This window comes from Mauremys mutica, chromosome 5 (assembly GCF_020497125.1).
Source record: "Mauremys mutica isolate MM-2020 ecotype Southern chromosome 5, ASM2049712v1, whole genome shotgun sequence".
Classification (NCBI taxonomy): Eukaryota; Metazoa; Chordata; order Testudines; family Geoemydidae; genus Mauremys; species Mauremys mutica.
The window spans coordinates 68,359,344-68,381,714 of record NC_059076.1 but is presented as its reverse complement, the minus strand read 5'-3'; the positions used below and the strand labels follow the sequence as shown (position 1 = coordinate 68,381,714).

At 38.1% G+C, this 22,371-nt stretch overlaps 1 long non-coding RNA gene across 3 annotated transcripts in view; it reads left to right on the top strand.

The window, feature by feature from the left end:
- The window catches only part of LOC123371574, a 109,355-nt gene that overhangs the window by 78,421 nt on the left and 8,563 nt on the right, over positions 1–22,371 (top strand). The window contains exons 2-5 of one of the 3 annotated variants that reach the window (XR_006579846.1): positions 7,667–7,798; positions 7,906–7,975; positions 10,046–10,096; positions 13,813–13,980. This is a non-coding gene — a long non-coding RNA (uncharacterized LOC123371574). Of the gene's footprint in view, positions 1–7,666; positions 7,799–7,905; positions 7,976–10,045; positions 10,097–11,231; positions 11,253–13,812; positions 13,981–22,371 lie in introns of those variants that run through there. The other 2 variants (XR_006579848.1, XR_006579847.1) reach the window with 2 other exon arrangements.

Genomic DNA, 22,371 nt, shown 5'->3' with positions numbered 1-22,371 from the left:
CCTCTTTTTCTCTTAAATCTCTGATCTTCATTATTTTTGTTTGTTATAAAGCCATCTCAATTCTGTGTATTAAAGTGAAGCATGAGTCTTTAACTAACTGAACAGGTTGATGTGTGCTCTTTCTCTTTGGAGGCAGCAAACTTAACAATTTCTGTGAGTGTCTAATGAAAGGGACTGGACAATGCAGGGAGACCTCTCTGGGGAACTGGGGTTCACTGATTGTTAACTGCAAGGCAAAGCTTAGACTAGCAGAGTCTTTTAGAATTTGCTGCCAAGGCCAGGAACTGACACATAGTTGAGCAGCAGGAAAGCTCTCATTCTTGTTAAAGCAGAGCAGTTACACAGTGGCTCACAGTTGTGGGTGTCCTGAGCAAAATGTCACAACAGTTTCCATGTGTCAGTATATAAACAGATGGGTAGTAGGCCCAGTCTGGAGATGCATTCATCTGAAAGTTTGCTTTTTGAGGCTAAAAACCATGATACAGTATCATTATGCATTATTATAAATTAAAGATACAAACTTTCAGGAATAAATCCTGGTCACCTTCTTCATGGAAACTATGGTCTCGTTCAAGGTAATTGGAATATAGTTGACATCATCAAAGTGAGTAGAATGGTAATTTCTCCACTTCCACTTTTATACAAATCAGAGTAACTATATAAAATGGATTTAATCTAGTATTGGTAACTCAAATCAGAATAATCAGTTCTTTACCAGCAAACCCAAAAGTAGACTCTCCATCTTTCTAAGAGAATGGGAAAGCAGTCATTTGCATATTTACTGGCCAGGCACAAGTGTGGAGACTTTGTAAGGAAGAAGGCAGCATGAACACAAGAAAACATTCAAAATAGTTCACCCAAAATAGTCAAAGATAGTTTGGTCTTCTCAAGGGTTTTGTCATCATAGTTGTACATTTGCTCTTTGCTGCCTTCTTGTTCCAGGCAAAGATCAGGATGACTGCACATTTAAGGTCACAAACTTTTGCACCAACCACTAACAAACAGATCAAATATTAAGCAAAGTTATTTTTCACAGAAACTCACGCATTAGCATTTACTTTTAGACTGAAAGTGACGACCTATTTTTTGACAAGCCAGGCAATATACTTTGGTTATTTCTGAGGCTGTGCTAGATGTAAATTAAATATAGATCAGAATTAAATATATCCAGGAGTTGTAATGAAGCCTCATGGGAGCAATATATTCTTGTGTTACAACACACTATTCCTAGAGCTAGCCTTTTGGCTTACATCTATCTGTATTAGGAAGTATTTAATTAGTTGTTCTATCATGTTGAATGAGTTAGCTGTTGTTTCATAGTAACAAAACTATGTGAATATTAATCTTACTAAATTAATTATTAATTTTAAGCATGTGCTTAAGTGCTTTTGTGGACCTTAGATTTAACCAAATTGAACAAATGATTTTATGGGAGCGCCTAAAAAGCAATCTATGGTAATCCAATTACAAACTTGTGGTGGCCAGATAGCGATCAGATTTTTCAGGACTTGATTCCAACAAGAGACATTGTGGGCTTTCAAATTTTATGATGATTTCTTCTAAAGACTATATAGCTAGGTATACCAGAATACTTATTTATTACCCCTGCTATGGAGAATTCTATAGGGCATGAGGCATTATTTTACCAAAAATAAATTTAATAACTTGCATTGATAATTCATATAGCTGACTTAAACTAGTAACATGTTTTTATGAAAACTCCCACCAATTTATTCTTCATGACTTTTGCGAACTTTCAGGAGACACGTATGTTTTGTAATAAAACATGAAAAAAATCTCTAAAATCCCTGGACTGAGAGTTTAGAGCTCTCGACTGCATACTACATTAGCTAAGAAATAGAATAATTCATGTGCTCATATCTTTTTCTTCAAAGGTCATATTTATATTTGTGCTCAGCCTGTTTAAGGTTTTCCTCCTGCTTTGTAAGATTCTCTTTTTGTGCATGGGGGAGATCAAAGTTCTATCTGTGTTTTTAAGTTCATTGTTGAGCCAGGGTTACATGGGCAGCTTGGTGTGAGACTGAAGAACAACTCAGAGAGATGAAGGATGGTCTGTTGATTAAGGACAGGACTGATCAGGCGATCTGGGTACTATTCCTCCATCTACCACAGATATCCTGACTGACCATTCAGAAGCCACCGCCTAAAAGCAGTCATGATTAATTGTTGTGACTTTAGTCTCAGAGTAATTTGCAGTTACATCCCATGATGGGTTTGGTGGCATAGTACCAGGATGTCCTGATCATACCTGTGCTTGAACCAAAAAAAATCCATCTTTGTCCTGAAGCCAAGTTGAATATAAGGGGGCACCACAGACAACTAAAGATTTGGAAAGTAAATCTATGTATTGTAAAACAAGGTTTTCTGAATCTTTATAATTAAATTCATGTGCGTTTCCCCAGTATTCTAGGCACATCAGGAATTCTTAGACAAAATAAAATTGCCTTGTGCATACTAAAGATTTACTCGGAATGATTTATAGACTTATGGTATATACCACAGTGCATATACACCTTGATTATTAAATGCAGTAGCATCTCCTTCCTTTATGTCATACCTCATTAAATATTTTACAACTACAATTAATGAGTGAAGAGTCAACAGTTCCCTGACAATTTTGAATTGATTCATATTAAGTTCAATTCCTTTCTCTGGCAATTCAGTGTTCTTCCAAAATATGATAAAATCTATGGCAAGTATCAAGAAGCATTTGCAGAATTAATTTGATATCCTGGCTTAGCCATGACAAGAATTTAACAAATAGCTACAGTAGCAACTGTAAAAGCCAGTAATAATTTTTAAAAATATATTTGTTTATCTTTTAAGTAAAATGTATTTTAATGAGTATTATAAGCTAAAGCAAGTGTGAAGATTCTATAGAGAAAAATGCATTTTTACAGTATGCTCTACCAGTGATAGCCTGTATGCACACTTGTGGCTTAGTATGGCACTTGTAAATTCCATAGGTCTTACTGGATCTCCTCTTGCTCTGCCTTATCTAAAGCAGAGTAAACTGAATGCTCATTACAGGTGCGTTTCCCACACTGCTCAGTTACAAAGCAGTTTGGGAGAAATAGGAAAATAGATTGGAGCAGGTTCCTTCTCTAACTCTCTAATCAGCCAGGAAGGGTTTAGAAGGGAGATGGATCTAATAGTACTTCCAACAGAGACTCTGATCATATTTAATCTAATCATTATATTATTAAATATTGTTTGCAAATCTAAACTGATCATATTTAATCTAATTATTATATTATTAAATATTGTTTGCAAACAGTAAATTCACTAAACATTTTTAGATACCAAAATTAATCATGAATTAATCTGAATTTGGTAAAGAATTTTGGTTGAAAAAAAAATAAGAGGAGAAAACTGTTACTGAAATGGTTTGTTTCAACATTTTTTAAAAGAACCATTTTGACATTTTGTTTCAAAATGAAATTTTCAATACAAAATGTCAGTTCAAATAGACATTCAAAACATTTCATTCAGCCAGAACAAATTTGAGGGGTTCTGTTTCAGTGACAGAGAACTTCAGTTTCTGTTAAAAACAAACCTTTTTTAAATTTTTTTTTACTGTTCAGTTCAGCCACTGAACTGAAAAATTCTTCTTTCAGCTCTAATAATACTATCTTGTCATTGCCTGGGAATATTTTCATAATGATGTTGCCTATATTCATGTGACCACTTGTGTACGTTACATGGTGTTGTCAGTGATAGGGCAAGGTTTCCATTCTGAAGAGCTGCTACATGAAATAGTTCTATTAAAACAATGGAAACATCAAGAGATGTGCAGAAGTATGCAGGGGAAACAACAATAATCAACGGGAAGAGAAAATTTCTATTGACAAAGCATCATTTTTTTTCTGAGTGAGCAGATTATATATGTTGCATTGTGTCTCTGTTTGTTACCATTTTTGCTAGGTTAGATGGTAGTGCATAAGCTGGAGTGGAGATCAGTGATGGAAAATTAGTTGAGGGAAGCAAGTATTGAAGAGAATTTTTGAAGGAATAGGGTGCAGTCACTTGGGGACATATTTAACATCAGTTGAAGTTAAAGGGAGTCTTTCCACTGACTTCAGTTGGCTTTGTATCAGGCTCTTGAGGCTATAATGTGCAAGATATTCAAAGTTTCCAACTATCATTGAATCCAAGCAGTTGAATGCAATGGGAGCAACTCCTAGTGAAATCAGACCATTATATATAAGAAGAGGGAGGTAGTGTCAGGCTTAGGAGGAAGATGATAAAAGACATGGATCCATTAGTGGGAGAAGGACACAAGGAGCATCAAGGAGAGAGGAGGAATTCTCAGGGAGAAGGTAGATTTTTCCTGGTAAGTGACAGATCTCACTATTTATTTATGGTACACATAATAATAGTATATTGACCTTTTGTATTACAAATGTCACTAAAAATGACATTTCATAGTGACAATATTGATTTGCATTTCTTCCGTAATGCAAAGTTACAAAGTGATTAACTAACTACATTTTTGACACTGATAGATTCTAATTTCACATTATTTATTCTTTAATATTAGAGTTTATTCTATTTAATACAAAATTTATAGAAAATAGCATGTATTCATTTACAGTAGAAAATGTGAAACCACAGTAAATTAAGTTAGTGATTCCTCCATATGTTTCAATTGACTTGGTTTAATTAACACATGGAATGTATTCTATTGTTACTGAGAAGTCTGTAAAATCTCACCATGTGAGAGCTCACACTCTGATAACCCCTTGGCAGGGAAAGAAAGAAATTGTCTGTCTCTGTGCTGTACTATGCCTGACCTGACTGGTGGCTCTGGGCATTATTATAATAAATGAGTCTCCACAAAGCAACAGATGCTCTAGTCTTGCTGCTGTTCCTTCTCTGGCCTGCCCTGACCCACCATTACCTGCCCTTAAATGCTGGCAGTGAGGGATTTCTAGGAAATGACGTCCATACTGGCTAGAAGGTGTGCTCCGCCTGCATGACACTTCAGAATCCTGCCACTTCCTCTGCTCAATGGAACTGTTTTCATGCTGCTGCCAGGAAATCCTGTGCTGCTCTGATGTCTTTCCATTGAAAACTACTGCTGTGTCACACACTGATTTAGGCAGAAATGAGTTAGACTAACAGGCTCTCCCACACCATTCACCTTGCCAAAACAAAGCACAAATACTTCTTTGATAGGCTGCAATTTTATTTAAACCCCAAAATATTAATATGTTTCAATGTAACTGGCTATAGAACAGTTTTATTAGACATCTTGTCAGAAGATTCCTGAAACTAAAATTGCCTTTCTTTATAAAGCCTTCTGTCATTTGCTCCCTTTTCTCAACAGTCAGAAGAGATCTTTACCTAATGGGCTTTTGAATCTTCCTGAAAGAAGCTGAGGCGACAACTAGTGATCCATTTCATATACATTTATTACCTCTCTTTCCCATTAGTGGTATTTATTTGCCTTCGTCCTTTAGAGCTGTGGAAGGAAATTCATGTGAGAATAGCAGTGGAACTAAATTTTTTTGGCCATCTGTCACTTTTGCCTCTCGCTCATCCCTCTTTTCCCAGCAAGAGATATGAAGGAAAAATATCTAGATTATTATCCCTTTTTCTAAAAAATCATGAAGAAAAGCAGCCAAGCCATTAATCCACTAGGCCTTTCTCACTCCTTACAAGAATCAGCAGTGTGTTGTTCTTGAATTAACTCACTAGCTTTCAGATAACCTAGCTTTCTCATTAGAACCTATCATGATTTTTGTGTCCTTTCTCCCATTTATGGGGCTAGCACTGCAGCTTAGTGGAACTCTACTTCTTAGTTCTGGAACAATTCTTAGAATCATAGAATACCAGAGTTGGAAGGGACCTTAGGAGGTCCTCTAGTCCAACCCCCTGCTCAAAGGAGGACCAATACCAAGACAGATATTTGACCCAGATCCCTAAATAGCCTCCTCAAGGATTGAATTCACAACCCTGGGTTAGCAGACCAATGCTCAAACAACTGACCTATCCCCCACCATGCAGTGAGCCCAGCAGAGATAATCATTTACCAGAGATCCTGGACTATATTTTGTAATATAGACCCCTACAATTGTTTGGGAGCCTGTGCACCAGTTGTTTTGGTTTTGCCACTCCAGCCTCTAAGCAGCCACTCAAATTCCCCTTTTCTGTATCTCCGATCTACCAGCCTGAATATATCCATTTCAGTAGGACATAGAAGTGAACATGCTATTCGTTGGGATGCATATGGGGTGAAAGTAACTTAAAGGACTTACCAGTACTCTGGAGTCCTTAGGAGGGGGTGGGGCCTTTAAATCACTATCAGAGGGGGCTCCTGGCTGCCGCTGCTACCCCAGGGTCCCAGGCTTTGGCGGAGCTTTAAAGGGCCTGGGGCTCTGCTGCAGTAGCGGCAGCTACTTAGAAAATCACACTATATTTATAATAGTTTTATTAACACAGTTGGCAAAATCACAAACACTCCAACCCAGCAAGGCAGGTAGAGATCATATCATATAGAAGGAGCTCAGCATCCAGATACTTACACGATCTCTTTAAAAACAACCTGAAGCATTAGTTATCTTCCTTGTCTTTCCCCTCACCATCATCACCATCTCCAGTGGTGGTCATCCTGGTATCTTGCACGGGCTACATCTCTCCCTCTTTAAGCTCACTTGTTGGGATACAACTTTTATAATGTGTTATGCTGATATCACTATACCTGATGAATATTCAGCAGGGCTTTCAGTACCTTTTCCTCATTTGTAGTGCCAACTAATGTTGGGGAGCCCTTCTCTCATAGGTTATTAGTCCTTGTCCCTCAAACTTATTAGCATAATGTCAATTGGTTACCATGACGTTCTTGTTCTCAGAGGTCATTTGATGTCCCTAACTAAAAATATCCCAACCTGTTATAAACTAGTAACTTGTGATTACCTACCAGCAGTTTAGCTATCTTGTGATATCTTATGATCTGGGGTTTACTGTGGTTAGCTACCTATGCTAAGGCTTTTGGGGGCCTTATCCCTTAATTAGTTTGGCTAAGCTATTGAGTTACAGGCTTGTAGGCACATTGCATTATTACCTTAACTTATACCTATGCCTCACCTGGAAAATACTTATAGGCTACAAATCCTTTCTCCCACTTAAATTCTCTGTTAGTACCCTTTAGCTAGCCAATGTCTTGCTTCATTAAAGGCTCACAGAACTCTTAATGGGCTGGAGTATCTGTACTCCAGTGTGGGCAGGATCTGTTTTAAAACTTTGTAGAACAAAGAGAACTCGTCAAGGTGAAGGGACATTTTCTTTCCTCTTTAAATCCAAACCAGCAATCATATCTCTTTGTGACATTGCCTAAAATGAGGTCACAGTTGAAGCTCAATCTATGGTAGTCCATATCTACTATAAACATAGCAAGGCATCACTCATGATTTCAAACTTGATAAAGAGTTGCACCTTAAAAGACTAAGGCCAGTAACCTCATATTCTGAGTACCACTGTTTGTTTGGGAACCTCAGCAGAAGGACAATAAATCTATGAGATAGCAAGAAATGCTGTTTGCCAGAATCTAAACTGAGGGCCTCATTTAGGATAAGTAGCAGTAGGGGGTGCTTTTAACTTCAGGAAAATGATACCCTTTAAATCAAGTTTCTCTGTTTTGCAGAGAATCTGGATTTCATTCAAGACAACACAACAGCCTTTCCTGCTGTTTTGATGGAAAGCCTGCTGCAGTTTATAAATCAGAAATAACTTCACTGAGTCAAGCAACTCCCACGTCCCCTGCTCCATGTATCCAGTATGTCATTTAAGGAGGACAGAATTTCATCAATCTTCAAAATGTACAACAGGATAAAGTCCCAGTGCCTAATTCTTTATTTTGTCTCAAAACGTTTGCCCCAATAGATGAGAGGAAGTGCTGGTAAAGAGAAGATTATTCAGAGGATGTAATAAAATCCTAACCAAAGCCAGAAAGGTCAATACTTCAGTTATTTATAACAAAATGTGAAGTATTTTTATACTGTAGTACATTACACCTATTTCAATGTTTTGATAGATATTTTAAACAAAATATTGTGATGTCAGTGAAGCTTTCTACTGCTGCTTCTTTAAGAAACCTGTTGCTTGAATTGTTTTCTCTCATCTCAATTTTTCAGCATAATTTACATTTAAAAAAAAATTGATGTGACAGGTTCAATCACAGAAACCCTCTTGGGCTGCCAACTGATGTGCCAAGACTACTTCTGCCCCTACTTTCCTGCCCTGGCAGCTTGGGACTTTAGTGCCCTGCCTGGTTTGAGCCAGACACTAGCCTGCTGCAAACCCAGACCCAGATCTGAACCAGGTCCCCTAACAGCTGCAGGCTTAATTGAAAGCATCTTTAGAAGTCTCTAACACTCAGATGCCCAACTCCCAGTGGGGTCCAAACCCCAAATAAATTACTTATTTTTGTACCAGAAGTATATTTTTATAAACAGGTCTTTATTGTTTATCTCTTTTGCTACTTTTAGTATTTCATCTAAGAATAATTAATGCATTTTATACTTAAAAATGTGTATAATTTAGAAACAGTCCCAACCTCCTTATGCCCTCAGCCACACACTCCATCACCCGCACCCTCTTTCAGCAAAAGTTGGAGGTATAATCCATTTTCTATATTAGCCTCTATGATAGCACACATTCTCATTAAGGCAGCCCATCGTTCATGTATTCATTCATGCACTTATACATATTAATCATTTCATAGTGAGTGAAATCCCTTTACAAGGAATCGAGCAATTTTTAAACATAGTTTTAAAAACACATAATTGACACTAATGGGTGCTTCAGGGCTATTAAGTTCCACAAATACATATTTTTACAAATATTTACTTGGTGATTTACTCACAGGGGAATGAAGAGAGAGAACTGCTTAGCATTTCCCCTGAAGAAATATTGTGCAAGATTCTGACCCTTATAATGAGCTGGAGAAGAATTCCCCTGGCAAAAGAACAGTATAGTGTCTATGTATATGACCCTATGTTGCTCCCCCTCCCAGTGGGCCCCAATATCAGGGGTAGAGCTGTGGCACAAGGAGGCAGATCAGGGACAGGAAGGGTTCTTTTAGTGCTCAGCACAACTGGGGATTCCGGGATGCAGAACAGTCCAGGTAAGGGTGTAATAACCATAATGCCAGTGCTTCTCTAACTCATGCTAGAAACTCAGCCCCTCTAACAGCCCAGACTCTATGCAGATGCTGGTGATGGGGTTTGGGGTCCTGGGCTGCAGTCCTGCCCAGCAGGGCTTTGGCTTTCTGCCCTGGTCCCTAGCAGGTCTAACGCTGGCCCTGCTTGGAGGACCCCCTGAAACCTGCCCGTGGCCCTCCAGGGAGTCCCATACCTCTGGTTGAGAACCAGTGAGCTAGGCCATCAAGTTTATTTTTAAACTGTTGCTCATTATTAAACTTTATTTTAGTGGTTTAGTTATGAAGGGTAAATTCTGCCTTCATTGGCACTCATGGAATTTCACTGGGTTTGCTCATTCCTAAATAAATCATATAATTAAGGCAGAATGGCAGACAGAATACTCTTCTGCTATTGTAGTCTTATAACTCAAATAAGCATCAGCAAGTGTTATGCACACAGAGCTTGATTCTCATTCCCACCTGCTTTTACACTGGTATAACTCTATTGAGTTTGGGGGAGTTAGTCCAGATTTATATTGGTGTGCAAGCTGAATCTGGCCCATAGAATAGCTTACTCTTGTTCATTCAAATTTTCTGACCTTATGTAAAACTCTTGATATTATTGAAAGTTAGTTCTTGTATTGCATTTTGACATGTTTATCTAAGAAAATAATACTTTACATAGATATTTTGAATGTGTCAAATTTTAACTTGTTTGGCTCTCTTTTACAAGTCTGATAAGAAATTAACTATTGTATTGTATTGCTATTTATTATTATTACTTTAGTAATTTATTACTTAATACTTTATTAAATATTCAGTTTTGCTTTTAATTCACTTTAGGGTTTTTTAAGTAATTAATTTTCATTGTCATTTTTTCAGGTAGGATATTTTCTGGCAGATATTTCAAAGAGCCAAGAATCCTTAACACAGGTAAGCCATTTTATTTATTTATTATTATTATTATTATTCTTTATTAGGTGTGCCCCTTATTAAGATACTACATCCCTGTTTCAGCTTAAAAAAAACAAATGCAGGCCCTTCAATTCATAGTTTTATAGAGCTTAAGGCTAAAAGGGACCTGTGATCACCTAGTCTCACCGCCTGTATATCACAATCACCCAGTCATCACTTTATAGAACCCGATAACTTATGTTTGGCTAAAGCATATCTTCCAAAAAGGCATCCAGTCTTGATCTGAAGACATCAAAAGATGGAGAATCTACCTCTTCCCATAATAGATCGTTCCATCCTTACTAATAAAAAAAGTGCCTTATTTCTAATTTGAATTTGTCTGGCTTCAGCTTCCACCCATTGGTTCTTGTTATGTATTATTCTCTCTCTGATTAAAGAGCTCATTCGAATCCAATATTTTACCCCCAAGAAGGTGCTTATGCACTATAATCAAGTCACACCTCAGTCTTCTTTTTAATAAACTAAACAGATTGAGATCTTCAAGTGTCTCAGTGTAAGTCATGTTTTCCAGCCCTCAAATAATTGTATGGCTCTTTTCTGCACCTTTTCCAATTTTTCAATATCCTTTTTAAAGCTTGGACACCAGAACTATTCACAGTATTGTAGTATTGGATTCATCAATCCCATATATAGAGGCAAAATTACTTCCGCACTCCTCTGTTTATACATCCAAAGATTGCATTAGCCCAGGGATCGGCAACCTTTCAGAAGTGCTGTGCCGAGTCTTCATTTATTCACTCTAATTTAAGGTTTCGCGTGCCAGTAATACATTTTAATATTTTTAGAAGGTCTCTTTCTATGAGTCTAATATATATATATATATATATATATATAAACTATTGTTGTATGTAAATAAATAAGGTTTTAAAAATGTTTAAGAAGCTTAATTTAAAATTAAATTAAAATGCAGAGACCCTCAGACTAGTGGCCAGGACCCGGACAGGTGTGAGTGCCACTGAAAATCAGCTCTCATGCCGCCTTCGGCACACGTGCCGTAGATTGCCTACCCCTGCATTAGCCCTTTTTGCCACAGCATTGCACTGACAGTTCATGTTTAGTTGCTTGTTCACTATGAGCCCAATGTCTTTTTCAGAGTCACTGCTTTTCAAGATACCCCATTCTGTAGGTATGATCTGAATTCTTTGTTATTTGATGTAGCACTTTGCATTTGGTTGTTTTACAACACATTTTTGTTAGTGGTCCCAGCTTTCCAAGTGACACAGTTTCCTCCGTAGGCCTACTTTGCTCACATTCTTTACCACTCCATCAATCTTTGTCATTGCAAATTTTATCAACAATGATTTTATTATATTTACTTTCACATCAGTGATGAAAAGTTGGGTAGCATCAAGCATAGTACCAAACCCTGTGCAAGCCTACTAGAAGCACACACATTTGATGATTACACATTGACAACTACTTTTTGAGGTCACTTTTAGTCCTTTCTTAATCCATTTAATGTGTACTTTATTCATACTGCTTAATGCTATTTTTTTAATCAGAATGTTCTTCAGTACTAAGTCACATGCCTTACAAAAGTCTAAAGTTATTAGTCCGATGCCCTTACCTTTACCAGCCAAACTTGTAATCTCATCAAAGAATGAAATCAGGATTGCTTGACTAGACCTATCTTCCATAAAACCAAGTTGACTGGTATTAACTGTATTCAGCCAGCTCTTTTATGTATCTGAAGTGCAAGTTATCTGTCCTGCTTATTAAAAAATGTTTATCCCTAGTAGGTGGTGGTTAACATTCTCCTTAAAGTATGGCGGCACTCCAGTCAAAGACGTGGTTGCAGCACATGTAGACATACCCAAGCTAGCTTTAATTTAGCTAGTGTGAGTACTAATAGCACTGAAGCCACAGCAGCACAGGCGTCAGCATGGGCTAGCTACCAGTGTACATATTCAGGGTCCTTGAGCAGGCTCATATCAATGCCTTTTTTTTTTTTTTGAGAATCACAGGCATGGATTTATTATGGAAGCTATAACTTGATCAATAGGTAAAGGCTTGAACAAAGTGATTCAATGAGGCTGGATGAAACGCTGATTGTATTACTTCTCACTGCAGTTGCTCAGAAGCAAAATCTAGGACTGAATGTTCATGACTGATTACCATTTCCAAAATAAGATGAAACCTAATTTGCTGAACACAAAGGGGAGATGAGCCAACAATAAAGAGAAATTAACACTTTGATCCTGTCAGTAAATCAAATATTAAAAAAGTGTAGTACTACTATTTTTTTTTCATTTTTTAAAGAAAGACCTTTGCTGCAACATGTCTTAAAACTATGTTTAAATAAGGTTTTCAGAAGGTATGCACTCAGAATTTAAAAGCTGCTTCCAATTAATAATCAGTTTAAAGGGGCACAAAGGAGAGTTATTTGCCAAACTCCTATTGAAAGTGATCCCCTAACTTTTCCCTTGGGCCTTTGAAAATCTCCCTGAAAATACCCTTAATTTTTGAAGGCCATTTGACATATAGATAGGCAGACCTGGCAAATAGACGAATAAAATAAATTGCATTCAAGATATAGTTTCAAATATATTGAATTGCAATTCAAACATATGCCAAAAATCAATGAGAAACTGCTTCTTTGAGGTTTTTTCATCAGATGTATTATTTTATGAATGTTTTGTTTCAAGCAGTTATGAAGAAACACATCTTTGTTGGTAATGAATGTGCTTCTCATGGATCATGGTAATGAAGCTAATAAGTCATGTGTTGTGAAATTCAACCTACATTCTTATGCATAGCCTGGGTGGAATTAGGCAAACATTCCCATTTCTCATTTTCCAGGCCATTTAGTTATTCTTTACAAGATATAAAGTAATTAGACTTCTCCATAAAAGTCTTTTTGCTTCTTAATCCACAGAAAAGCCCAGTGTGTGTTCTGGGCTGTAACCCAACATCACCGTCAATAAGTGTTTATTCTATAAATGCTGTAAGTTATGAAAGGAATTTGATCACTGAAACAAGCAAAAATTAATCAAAATATATGGTACAATATTTAATCATAGAAAAAAATAATAATTCCTGAACAGAATGGGAAACTTTGAGCTTCTGATAATGAATGTCCTGCCCCAGATGGGGGGTGGGGGAGAGGGGGTCTGTGGATAACTACTGGCCTCCAATTGGCTTGTCCAAGTTCCTTCCTTTCCCTCTTTTGTGTTCCTTCCTTCAACATGTAGCGTTAAAAAGCTGTTTCGCTGGGAATACTGATTTTTCTCAAGAAATGCATTTTCAGTAGTAACATTTCATGGGTTTAAACACTTTGTATTGCCCACGCAATAATCTTTGTTTCCTTGAATGACTTCAGAACACAGCCTTTGCTATCTACCCTAAAGCCCAACCATGCTAACGTAAAATACTATACCAGGCAACCTGTAGACAATGAGGTACATCTGAAGGAACTTTTTCCTTTCTTCCAAGGAAGCGTTCTATTTACTGTTCCAACTTGAATTACAGACATTAACGAAATGTAACAAGGAAATCTGAGCTAGTGGATGTAGAAGTTTTAATACATATTAGTTGTGCTACTACAAAATTAAACCTTTGTTTTCTTGTCTAATAGTGCAAGCAAGACAAAGAGTTAAATCTCTCTGCATTCCTTTTAAGATGTGTTTAGTATCATGTTTCAGTGGCAGTAAAATTTTCCCTTTTCTCAAATAAAGAACAAGACGGGCAAGATCCTCCATTGGTGTGCATTGACATCTGCTGAAGATCTGCCCCAGGGAGCGGAAACTCATCACAACTCCCCAGCTGACGATTTCTCTGATATAGGCTTAGGCTCAGGCCTGGAACTGGCTTCTACACTGTTCCCCCCTGTAGTTCCAGCACATAAGGCGATTTCAGCATGGTGAGAATGGGGAGAGGCATAGAGAGGGTGCACTCTACTCTGGCAATCCCCAGCTAGTGAATAGTATCTTGAATAAAATTGACACAACAGAAAGTCTGCTCTTTCTTTTCTAAACTAAGATTATTATATGAGAGCCTTATCACCACCTCTTTCTTACTAGTTATCTACCTATTCTGCTCTGAACAAAACTTTTACTCTGCTTTCTCTCTCTCAGTGAGATGATCTGGATCTTCTTCTGCCCTTTTAAACCCAACTTTCAATCACTTCACCTATAATGTTGGGAAAGTCACCTTCACCCAAGGCACATTCCAGTCCCAAGACAGGATTTATCAGTTGAGAATCTCAACCACAGTAAAGGTCTAGTCCTGTTTTCATTAAAGCCAATAGCAAAATGCAATAGAGTTCAATGGGAGCAAGAACAGAATCCAACTAATCATTTCAGGGATTTGTCTGTGAAATGTTGCTTCGTGAATATGATTGCAGTAATGTACTCCCAGCTAGATTATATATAGAAATCTTTATTTTTTGTGGATTATGTCCACTATGAATAGATTCCACTGTCCAAAAGTGTTACTAGTTTAGAGAATCCACATTCTAAGCACTACATTTTTGGATATTCAAAATACTTGACTTGTGTGCACAAATGGCACTAATATGTCCTCACTGGTCCCCAAGCATTCACGGGGTTAGACTAAAGAACCATGAGTTCTGAGCTGCATTACTTTCAGCATATTGAGAATAGTGTTAAAATTATAAGTTATCACTTTAAATTTCAGGGTGTTTCCCTGGTCCTTTTTGTAGGCCAAGGTGTTCTGTGAGGAAGTGTGAGAGTTGGGCCTGGCAGCAGTCAGTCTGCAGTCAGCCAACCTATAGTAAGGTAGGGTGAGTTGTGCTTCTCTGTTACAGGGAACAGCCTACTTTGTATGTCTCTCCGTTTTGGGTTCCTATGTGTTCTGAATTCTAAGGATTAAAGTAGTGTTATGTTGCAACCTTCCAGTGAGAGTGTTTGTTAGTTATCTGTCTCTTCTGTATGTATGCCATGAAATGAACTATGACTAAGGACCAACTTGAATTGCTGGATGATTGTCCAAAAATTGCAGATGAGTTGCAGACAAACCAGGGAAAATTGCAGAAAAAATAATATTGGATATTTCCCTTAATAAGATCCATTATTATTTTTCCATGATTTTTGCTGTCTGCCACTCAGGGTTGAGAGTGGGGACCCGGGGCTGAGAGCAGGTGCTCCCCACTGTCGGTTGGCTGGGGCTGAGAGAAGTGACCTGGGAATGAGAGCGGGGGCTCCTGTTCTCAAAATTGTGGTGGAAGCCTAGTATTGCAGGATCCACAATTTTCACACTATTGTGAGTTAAGTAGGGCCTTAACTGTGACAAATGTAAGAAATCCCAGGGTCTTGTTATTGGAACCAGGCTGAGATATGATGGAAGAACATACTATTCCTGGGCTAAATTCCTCTCCATTTATTTACACATACAAGTGTAATGCATATAAACATCAAATTTAAAGACCGTGGAAATGAATAGTAAAAAACTAACTTTTAAAAAAGATTGTACGTATTGTAATATAATTAAACATCCAAGTACATATGTTTATATAACACTGAGTGGGGTGCTGAAGTAATATTACATTTAATTCCATTACATGTTCCATTTTCCTGCGTCTCAGCTCAATTCTTTGCTATGTAATAGGCCAGAGTTCTGCCATTTCAGGACTTTTCAGTAAACATTACACAGAGCTAATCTCACAGCTATCATATGTAAAACCCTGACTGTAGCTGTCATAATAATAGTTCCCAGTCAGCTGGAAAGACAGGGTACCATACAGTTGTTAGTAAACAAATATTTAATACAAAAAAGCATTGTGAATAATATTTGGAATACGTATGAATATTTATTTTTTAAACAAAAGCTGTTAGGTAGTAAATCTACTCATACGAACTTCCCCACTTTGGTGCTGTTACATATATTTAAATGCAGAGTTTCAACATAACATTTACACTCCTGCACTTTAGTATACACATTCCCCTCTGATCTTCTTCCAGAGATGATTTCTCAGTCTCTGTACCATGGCCCTAATATGTAGTGTGTGTCACCTGGATTCTTCAGATCTTGGAAAGTATGGTAACTTCACTGTTCTTTTCCAAACACCACAGAGCCTTGACAGCAAACACAAATCTGGAGATCCTTACAGCTAACAGCATGCCTGTCCTTGGGTTCATACTGGACTAGTCTACTCAGTTAGTGATAAGAAAGAAAACCTGTAGCTGGTAAGATAGGAAATCAAAAGTATGGAGATCAGCATATAAAACATCCATTCCTTGGATTTCCATAATTATCTCACTCTATAGGACATTATCTTTCTGCATGAGCTCAGTTAAGTCAGGCAAACATTTACAAATCTTCACCTCACTGAGCTCTCCTGTTCTCTAAAGGGGATAAAATCCCAGTTTAAAGCAGCTAACGAAACAGAGGCTGCTCTAGCTGCATGAGAATTAGGCAGCTGCCTAGGCTGGCAGATTTGGCCCTGCCATCCCTCTGTCATAATGGACATATGGCTGTGTTGTGACCCAGTACACCAGGTTGCAATGCTACTCACTTAAGTTTGGTGTGTCCACTCCTCCGTTATGATAGCCCCATAACCTGTGTAGCCTTTTGGAGTGTAGCTAACCCTCTAGCTCCATAATATTTTAAGGTGGACCTAATATTATCCTAATGGAGAGCTTCCCTAGTAAGTAAATCTGGAATAACACTGACCTCTATCCAAAGTAGTACAGGCACTGAGACCCAACCTTCACAATAGATACGTGCCTTAGTCTTGTGTCAGTTAGCTGCTGAGTACACATGGCTGACTTTAACTCCTATATTCATAACATCCTCCCCTCCCCTCCCCTGAACTCTGATGGGCTCAGCTCTCAAATGGTGAATATGTGTATAGCTATAGAAGAGTTACTGAGAATGTCTAAAAACTGCCACACCCTATTTCTGGATGTTTCTGGGCCATTCTAGCTGAGTTGTCCAGCCCATGTGTGCAGAGACCACAGAGTAGTCCAATTAAAAAATCCATGTCTCCTCCCTCCTGCTTCTCTCCCTTTCTTTGGTCCAAACAAATCAAATGTTGAAGTATAAAGCATGTGGGTTACACTACATTCGACAGCCTGCATTAATAACCTGTCAATGAAGCAAACATAACCCCATTTATTTATACGTGTTGATGCTTTTGAGTATACTTGCCTTCACTTTTTTTCTAGCTTATGCCAGCTGCAAATGATCCAAGGGGGCAAAACCTCAGTTAGAGAAGTGCATACTATAGATCAGGGGTTCCCAAACTTGGTTCACGGCTTGTTCAGAGTAAGCCCCTGGCAGGCCGCGAGACACTTTGTTTACTTGAACGTCCGCAGGTACGGCCGCTCGCAGATCCCAGTGGCCACGGTTTACCGTTCCCGGTCAGTGGGATCTGTGGGAAGAGGCATGGTCTGGGCCACCACTTCTCACAGCTCCCATTGGCCAGGAACAGTGCTATAGAGGCATCCTGCTAGACCAGCAGCATAAGAATTTGTATTTGAAGTATCCTTCCAGGGCTGGATGAGTTTAATAATTAAAGCTAGATAAATAAATTTTAACAAATAATCCAATGATTTTGCTTCTTTTTTTTCTGTTTCAAATTCTTCACAAAAAGGTCCCAATTTTCTGAAATCTATTTGATCAGAATTATTTTCCATTAATAAGTCCATATAATAACCATATAGGTTACATTATGTTGTTTCTGTTCCCTGTATGGATGAATGCAACACTAAGAATCAAGCTCCTGCTACAGTGCTTGTGATTATAAATCTGAGTCACCATAAATATTCTGTAAAATTCACTTCAACTATGCTTTTTCTGTGAATATTCCTGCCAGTGATCTCATTTGCTAAAATATTTGATATAGGGGAAAGAGGTAACTTGAAAAGCAAGTTTAACAAGCCTTAATGTATTTTTGATAAGTTTTATTAGAAGGCTAGCATGTTTATGATGATGTCCAAATTAATCAGTGTCCCCATGTAATAATTTAAGACCGAGGACTCTAGGCATCACCCATAAAGTAATCTAGATTCCATTTTTTATTACTGCCCATTAGACAGCAAGAAATTAAAAGGGCAGATCACCTTACAACACAACTCAGACAGTTTCTATATTGCCTTGCAAAATCAACCTGACTGCAGGTTATGGATTGTTACATTTTTATTTCAATAGCTGCATTCTGAAGTATAGAGTTAATAGACAATTAGGAAAGGGTTTTGTCTGGCCCAAGTAATCTGTTAAAATGTAACATTAATTGTTCCAGCATTTACTTTTTTCTTTTCGATGTGTTAATATATTTGCATTCCTTCCCTCCAACCCCATTCCCCGCACACACCTTACCTCACAAACTGCAGTGGTGTAAATTGCAGTGTTAGAACCTGTGTATTTTTACTAAAGGCAATACAATTTTTTTAGCTGGATATAAATTAGGAGCATAGATGTTTAATTATTTTCACACACATCCTTGAGAAAATGTTTGTGCAGTATTCACTCAGCTCTATTAATAACAAAGTTTCATATGGCATGTAAACTAGTACAATAGAAAAGTACATTGTTTAAATGAACAGTGAGATAGACTAGGACGTAAGTATACTGATTGCCCTGCTGTTGATATTAAACTTGTAGAGGCGATATCCTAGTGTATTTAAATATCCACATTATATTTCTGGATAGCATCACTGAGCATAGGTTTCAGAGTAGCAGCCGTGTTCTTTTTACTGCGCATAGGGGAATTTGTAGAGAAGGAGAGGAATAATTGAATTCCATATAACATGTATTTGAAATCTAAATCATCAAGATAAAGATTCTCCTTTATGAAATGACCACTTTACATGAACTTACTAGAACTGCAAATGCTTACTTCAAAACGTAAGAGACACTTCTCAGCTCTTTTGTATTGATTTCTGGGTTAATTATGTAGAGACAGTTATAAAAAGAGATGGTTTCTGTTCTTTTTATTGGATCAGTCCTTTATGGACAAAGAGAGAATCCTGCTAGGGAAACGGCTGAAAGAATAAAATAAAATAGTGGGAGGAGGATTTAAAACTAACCAAGCAAAAGGCATCCGTGTGTGCATGTGCGCAAAACAAAAAAAGATTTCACTGCACACACTTCTCCCTCTAGGGAGAGACAATGAAAGAACATAAGAACGGCCGTACTGGGTCAGACCAAAGGTCCATCTAGCCCAGTATCTGTCTACCGACAGTGGCCAATGCCAGGTGCCCCAGAGGGAGTGAACCTAACAGGCAATGATCAAGTGATCTCTCTCCTGCCATCCATCTCCATCCTCTGACGAACAGAGGCTAGGGACACCATTCTTACCCGTCCTGGCTAATAGCCATTTATGGACTTAGCCACCATGAATTTATCCAGTTCCCATTTAAACATTGTTATAGTCCTAGCCTTCACAACATCCTCAGGTAAGGAGTTCCACAAGTTGACTGTGCGCTGCGTGAAGAACTTCCTTTTATTTGTTTTAACCTGTGCCTATTAATTTCATTTGGTGACCCCTAGTTCTTGTATTATGGGAATAAGTAAACAACTTTTCCTTATCCACTTTCTCAACATCACTCATGATTTTATATACCTCTATCATATCCCCCCTTTGTCTTCTCTTTTCCAAGCTGAAGAGTCCTAGCCTCTTTAATCTTTCCTCGTATGGGACCCTCTCCAAACCCCTAATCATTTTAGTTGCCCTTTTCTGAACCTTTTCTAGTGCTAGAATATCTTTTTTGAGGTGAGGAGACCACATCTGTACACAGTACTCGAGATGTGGGCGTACCATGGATTTATATAAGGCAATAATATATTCTCAGTCTTGTTCTCTAACCCCTTTTTAATGATTCCTAACATCCTGTTTGCTTTTTTGACCGCCTCTGCACACTGCGTGGATATCTTCAGAGAACTATCCACGATGACTCCAAGATCTTTTTCCTGACTCATTGTAGCTAAATTAGCCCTCATCATATTGTATGTATAGTTGGGGTTATTTTTTCCAATGTCCATTAATTTACATTTATCCACATTAAATTTCATTTGCCATTTTGTTGCCCAATCACTTAGTTTTGTGAGATCTTTTTGAAGTTCTTCACAATCTTCTTTGGTCTTAACTATCTTGAGTAGTTTAGTATCATCTGCAAACTTTGCCACCTCACTGTTTACCCCTTTCTCCAGATCATTTATGAATAAATTGAATAGGATTGGTCCTAGGACTGACCCTTGAGGAACACCACTAGTTACCCCTCTCCATTCTGAGAATTTACCATTAATTCCTACCCTTTGTTCCATGTCTTTTAACCAGTTCTCAGTCCATGAAAGGACTTCCCTTTTATCCCACGACAGCTTAATTTACGTAAGAGCCTTTGGTGAGGGACCTTGTCAAAGGCTTTCTGGAAATCTAAGTACACTATGTCCATGGGATCCCCCTTGTCCACATGTTTGTTGACCACTTCAAAGAACTCTAATAGATTAGTAAGACACGATTTCCCTTTACAGAAACCATGTTGAATATTGCTCAACAGTTTGTTTTTCTATGTGTCTGACAATTTTATTCTTAACTATTGTTTCAACTAATTTGCCTGGTACCGACGTTAGACTTACCGGTCTGTAATTGACGGGATCACCTCTAGAGCCCTTTTTAAATATTGGCATTACATTAGCTAACTTCCAGTCATTGGGTACTGAAGCCGATTTAAAGGACAGGTTACAAACCTTAGTTAATAGTTCTGCAACTTCATATTTGAGTTCTTTCAGAACTCTTGGGTGAATGCCATCTGGTCCCGGTGACTTGTTAATGTTGAGTTTATCAATTAATTCCAAAACCTCCTCTAGTGACACTTCAGTCTCTGACAGTTCCTCAGATTTGTCACCTACAAAAGCCAGCTCAGGTTTGGGAATCTCCCTAACATCCTCAGCCAAGAAGACTGAAACAAAGAATCCATTTAGTTTCTCTGCAATGGCTTTATCGTCTTTAAGCGCTCCTTTTGTATTTTGATCGTCAAGGGGCCCCACTGGTTGTTTAGCAGGCTTCCTGCTTCTGATGTACTTAAAAACATTTTATTACCACCTTTGGAGTTTTTGGTTAGCTGTTCTTCAAACTCCTCTTTGGCTTTTCTTATTACACTCTTGCACTTAAGTTGGCAGTGTTTGTGCTCCTTTCTATTTGCCTCACTAGGATTTGACTTCCACTTTTTAAAGGAAGTCTTTTTATCTCTCACTGCTTCTTTTACATGGTTGTTAAGCCATGGTGGCTCTTTTTTAGTTCTTTTACTGTGTTTCTTAATTTGGGGTATTCATTATAATAGGAGATATACTTATCTCCTAGAACTGGAAGGGACCTTGAAATGTCATTGAGTCCAGCCCGCTGCCTTCACTAGCAGGACCAAGTACTGATTTTTTCCCCCAGATCCTTAAGTTGCCCCCTCCAGGATTGAACTCATAACCCTGGGTTTAGCAGGCCAATGCTCAAACCACTGAGCTATTTCCCCCCCATTATGGTGCCTTTAAAAAGGGCCTATGCAGCTTGCAGGGATTTCACTTTTGTCACTGTACCTTTTAACTTTTGTTTAACTAACCCCCTCATTTTTGTATAGTTCCCCCTTTTGAAATTAAATGCCACAGTGTTGGGCTGTTGAGGTGTTCTTCCCACCACAGGGATGTTGAATGCTATTGTATTATGGTCACTATTTCCAAGCGGTCCTGCTATAGTTACCTTTTGGACCAGCTCATGCACGCCACTTAGGATTAAATCTAGAGTTGCCTGTCCCCTTGTGGGTTCCCGTACCAGCTGCTCCATGAAGCAGTCATTTACAGTATCGAGAAATTTTATCTCTGCATTTTGTCCTGAAGTGAAATGTTCCCAGTCAATATGGGGATAATTGAAATCCCCCACTATTATTGGGTTCTTAATTTTGATAGCCTCTCTAATTTCCCTTAGCATTTCATCATCACTATTACTGTACTGGTCAGGTGGTTGATAATAGATCCCCAATGTTATATTTTTATTAGAGCATGAAATGTCTATCCATAGAGATTCTATGGAACATGTGGATTCGCTTAAGATTTTTACTTCATTTGAATCTACATTTTCTTTCACATATAGTGCCACTCCTCCCCCTGCACGACCTGTTCTGTCCTTCCGATATATTTTGTACCCCGGAATGATTGTGTCCCATTGATTGCTCTCAGTCCACCACGTTTCTGTGATGCCTATTATATCAATATCCTCCTTTATCACAAGGCACTCTAGTTCACCCATCTTATTATTTAGACTTCTAGCATTTTGTGTACAAGCACTT